Raw genomic sequence first — 5309 nt, forward strand, 5'->3', positions numbered from 1 at the left:
CCTTCCTTCCTTCCTTCCTTCCTTCCTTCCTTCCTTCCTTCCTTCCTCCCTCCCTCCTTTCCTCCCTCCCTTCTTTCTTCCTTTCCCTACTAGAAATATGAAGACCTAGAGGTTCTCCAGTCCAGCCCCTTGCATAAAGCCAGATTTATGCTGATCAGTAAGTTAATTAAGAGAGGCAACATAAGAATGCTGGACTTGAAGTCAGGAGGGAGCCAGGATCAAATCTTGTCTTCAGTGTTTTCCTTGTATGATCTTGGGCAAATAATTAACTTCCCTGTGACTGAGAAAAATGGGAATTATGCCTGTATAGTGAGGATTCTGGTCTCAGTCTCTCAAAACAAGGCCAGGAACATTTTTTCAGGATTCTAGGGGCAACTTTGAGGAAGTGGCTCTCTTTTTTTGAGTGCCGTTGGCCCAACTTCCCATTTCAGTGTGGTTCCCTCTATTGTTAGCCACCAGTGGGTAAGTCCCCCAAATTCCATTTAACTAGTTAAATTCAGTTGTTAGTCTTCTTCCAAACCCCTCTTCCCTCTGTTAATTATTTCATATTTATTTTGAATAAAGCTTGCTTTGTATAAATTTGCATGTAGTGTTCCCCACTAGATTGTAAGCTCCTCGAGGGTAGGAGCTATCTTTTGCCTCTTTTTGTATCTCCATTCCTTAGCACAGTGCCAGGTACATAGTAGATACTTAATACATTTTTATTAATTGAAAGCTATAGCAAAGTTAACAACACTTTGGGGTCATACTCTGTCTCCATATTTTTACAGTCTATTGAGAGAGTAAACACAGTTTTTTTGAGAGTTAACACAGTTTATTGAGAGAGTTAACACATTTTCTACCTGGTATTAGGGCACCTAGGTGACACAATGGTGTAAAGCCACACACAAGCAACTTTCCAGAGGATGGCTGCTGTGAACAGCTTTCAAGGTCCTGATTATATAGTATAGTGAATACTCTATTTATTCAATAACAAATCAGAGCAAAACATTTATAGAAAATCAAAGTACAGCATTCAGAATGTTACAACTTATCACAGAAAATCAAAATATAGCATTCACAACAACTTATCACTAAAATGGCCACATAGTTTTCACCAAAGTGGTCACATAGTTTTGAACAAAGTACAATCAATCAATCACTTAGTAACTCAATCATAAAGTACAAAAGGTCAAAGCCCTCCACCCGTGGAGCACACTAAGTTACAAATCAGTCACTATTCAATCATCAGTCACTACTCAATACCCTCTTAAGGGGTAGTGGGAAATACACAAGCCATCCACCCCGAGGTCATTAGTAAATTACAATTTCAGTAACTACTCAGTAACCACGGAGAGGTCTTTTCATGGAGGCAGGTAGCTTCTACCTGAATCCACCAAACTGTCACCTGAGTTCAAAGGCATAGAGCTCCCAGCTCCTTGTCCAGCTCTCCGTGTAGTTCCTCCATTTTAAAGCTCACAGTGTCCAGTCCACCTCAAGTCCTTCACAGTTTCTGTTCCTGGGAAGAGAAAACTTAACAGAGCCACAGACATACAACGTACCAACACCACAGTCATGCTTCCTCAGTCTTGGGCAGCTCCAGCTGGCCCTCAGAAGTCCTCAGCAGCTCGCCTGGCCCTCAGAAGAAGCTCAGCCACCACAAGTTCCCAGGAAATTCTGACCTTCCCATCTGGGGTTTTTCCTTATATACAGAATTGCTCCTCCCTGTTCAGGCCCTTCCTGTTATGTCAGCAATAGGGGTTCATACCTTCTGTTTCTTTAACAGAAGCTTAATTTGAAAATAGGTGCTAAGTACCTGTCAGCTTTCCAATACAAAGGGATCTTCAAATTTCATTACCATTACAAACAGATAGAGTGTTAGGCCTGGAGTCAGAAAGACTCATCTTCCTAAGTTCAAATATACCCTCAGGTACTTCCTGGCTGTGTCACTCTGGGCAAGTCACTTAACTCTGTTGGCCTCAGTTTCCTCATCTGTAAAATGAGCTGGAGAAGGAAATGGCAAACCACTCCAGTATCTTTGACAAGAAAACTGAAATGGTGTCATAAAGAGTCAGACACAAGGGGCGGTCAGGTGGCACAGTGAGTAAGAGTGCCGGCCCCAGAGTCAGGAGACCTGGGATCAGTTCCGGCCTCAGATACTTAACACCCACACAAAATAACTGGCCATGTAACCTTGAGCAAGTTACTTAACCCCAATTGCTTTAAAAAAAAAAAAAAGAGTCAGATATGACTGAAACAACTAAACAATCGCATCAACACATTCTCCAAAGTCCAGATGGAAATTGCTTCAGATGATTACGCTCCACATGTTTTAGGACTGGGCTCATTGACCATTCCTCCATTATATCTGTAATGCTTCCCTTGGCAGGTTGTTGTGGGGATCCAATGAGATCATGTATTTAAAGCAGATTGCCAACCATAAAATGTCTTATGAATGTCACTTGATATTATTTCTTTTGCACTTACTAAGAAAACAAAGTCAATGCATTTGGACTATCAATTCACTCTACTCTCCATCTTGAGCTCTGTTTAGTTTACAGAAAGGAAAATTTCCCTTACTGTCTCTTCCTTTTGTCTGTTGTTTTCTCCCATTTGACTGTAAGCTTCTTGAGGGCAGGGACTATTGATCTCTTTTATATGTATCCCCAGGGCCTAGACAATGCCTGCCACATAGGAGATGCTTAATAAATATTTATTGACTTGAATTTCATGGTGTTCTTCCTCTACCTGCTAGAGCACAGGGCAGTTTTTACCTCCTATAGGGGATTTCTCCTTATCTCTTCCAAACCTACTGTCTTCTGTTGTTAATGCTGTCTCTTGAAATAATGTTGTTTCCCTTTTTCCCTGGAATAGAATATTATCTCCTAGTGGCCAGGGACAGTGCTGTGTTTATCCCTGTATCCTCAGTGCCTTGCACATAATAGATACTAGGTAAATATTAATTGAATTGAGTTCTTTGTGCACAAACTCATTTCTAGGTATTAATTAAAAGAAGAAAAATCAAGTGACCTATTTGTAGATTTTTGAAAAACAGAATTATACACCTTAACATTTAAGAATATAAAGGAATCTTCTTCCCTTCTTATTTTAGTTGTATTGATTTTGTTTGGGCAATAGCTTTTTAATTTCATGTAGTCAAAATTATCCATTTTATCTTTTGCAATTGTCCTTGTCTCTCATTTGGTTAAGGACACATCTTCTACACATAGCTAGAAAAGACATATGATCTGCTTCTCTTTTAATTTTCTAAATTATATCTCTAATATTTAGGTGACATATTCATTTTGAATTTATTGTCAAGTATGCTCCTACTTTGCCACATTGCCTTCTAGTTTTCCAAACAGTTTCATTATTTCTGATTCTCCCTTTTCTACTCTGTTCCATTGGCCTACTTTTCTGTTTTTTGATATTAGTTGGTTCCAAATTGTTTTGATGATTGCTACTTTGCAGTAGAACATGTGGTCTGGAAGTGCTATTCCTCTTGTTTCCTATCTTTTTTCTTTATTTTACTTGATATTCTAGATCTTTAATTCTTCCAAATGAATTTTATTATCACTTTATTGAGTTATGTAAATTACATCTTTATTAGTTTGATTGGTATAACATTAAAACTGTAAATAAATATTGGTAGCATTTTAATTTTTTTGGCTCAACCCAGCCATGAGAACCGAATATTCCTCCAGGAAGACCATTGACAAGATAGAGAGCTTGCAGAAAAGAGCAACCAAAATGAGCAACCACGTTATTGAAGGATCATTTGGATACATTAGAGAAGATTGAAATGGGGAAGGGCTGGTCTTAGATGGTTATTGCTGTCTTTTGTTATGAGGGAGATGGATTCTGGAAAGCATTCTACAATTTTTCTTGGGAATTGAAGTTATGGGATGATAGACTGAGAAAAAGAAAAGATCTCAGAGACCATCTAGTCTAACCTTTCATTTTACAATTGAGGAAACTGAGGCCTGAGGAGGGTAAGTGACTTGCTAAGGTCATTGAGGTCTCATGTGTCAGGACTGGTCTTTAAACAGAGGTTGAAAAGCCTGCACTTTTTTTAAAAACTGTATTAGGTTGATTTCTTGTATACAGATATTTAGGGCAATCACTACAATCCATCTTTGTATAAATAAGAGTTATAGATATTATATGTAATTGTAGGTATGTAACATTGTATATGTAATAATATAGATTTTGTACTGAGATAGATGATTTTGATTAGACTCCTATTTTGCCCTAATCAGTATTAATCAGTTTAGTGTGATAAGAGTAAATGATTATTAGTATTATACTTATCTACATTTAATCAGTCTAGTCAACTGATATTAGTATAAGAATTATGTATAAATTAATATTTTACATATATTTAGGGATAATTAGCTAAGACAGATTCTTTATTATAGGTCTCAGACTTCAAGCTACAAGCTATAAGTTCTCTAGCTTGTTATTTTAAATTTCATTTTTCTAACCCCAAGAATGCTGACTGGAGGACCTCTGCCCTTTTGGTTGATGAGTGATGACTACACCCAGCATGGGAGGGATGTCTTGAACCATTATAGAAAGTCCCCCAACTTATTTTTGTACCTCTGGACTACCCTCTTTTGCCCAGCATGAGGAGGGGACCATCTTATGACCACTTAGTCAGTGAAGATGACTTTTGTTTTGTCTATCCTGTGAGCAATCATTCTGATGCATCATTTCTGGCCCTCTTAGAGGGTCAAAATCAAGGTCTATCAACCCATGAAACCTTTTATTTTAATTTGCCTCTTCTATGTGTCTGGGTACCAAGTTCTATAAAAGTAAGGCCCTAGGAAAAGGGGGCATCTCAGATCGTGAGGAAGATCTGAGGCCCCATTCATTTAATAAATGGTTATTGACTTGGAGCTTTGCCTCCCTCTGTATCTTCTATGGTAGATTAGATAATTTTGGACCCCACAATATGTAATATATATTGTATATTACATATATTATGTATTTTATTTATATATTACAATATATAATTATATATAATATATGTATAAAGTATATAATATGAAAATTGTCATATATATGACAATTAATAGTGCATTAATAGTGCCTCAGATTCCTACTTTGTGAAAAAGGGCCAAGAGATTGGGCTGGCATATCTGGGGAACTTTTGCTACAAGAATGGAATATATATGTATAATATATAATGTATGTATAAAGTATGTAATGTGACAATTGTCAACAAAGTCTAAAGGGGAAATGGATATGCACCTCAGTCACAAAGAATTTGTAGCTGTCCATAGTTATAAATTACCCTCTAGGCTATAAATGATTAGACAGGGCCTTCT

The sequence above is a fragment of the Petaurus breviceps genome, unplaced genomic scaffold, assembly GCF_028583685.1.
Source record: "Petaurus breviceps papuanus isolate PSGF00001 unplaced genomic scaffold, PetGlider_PUasm1.0 688, whole genome shotgun sequence".
NCBI lineage: Eukaryota > Metazoa > Chordata > Mammalia > Diprotodontia > Petauridae > Petaurus > Petaurus breviceps.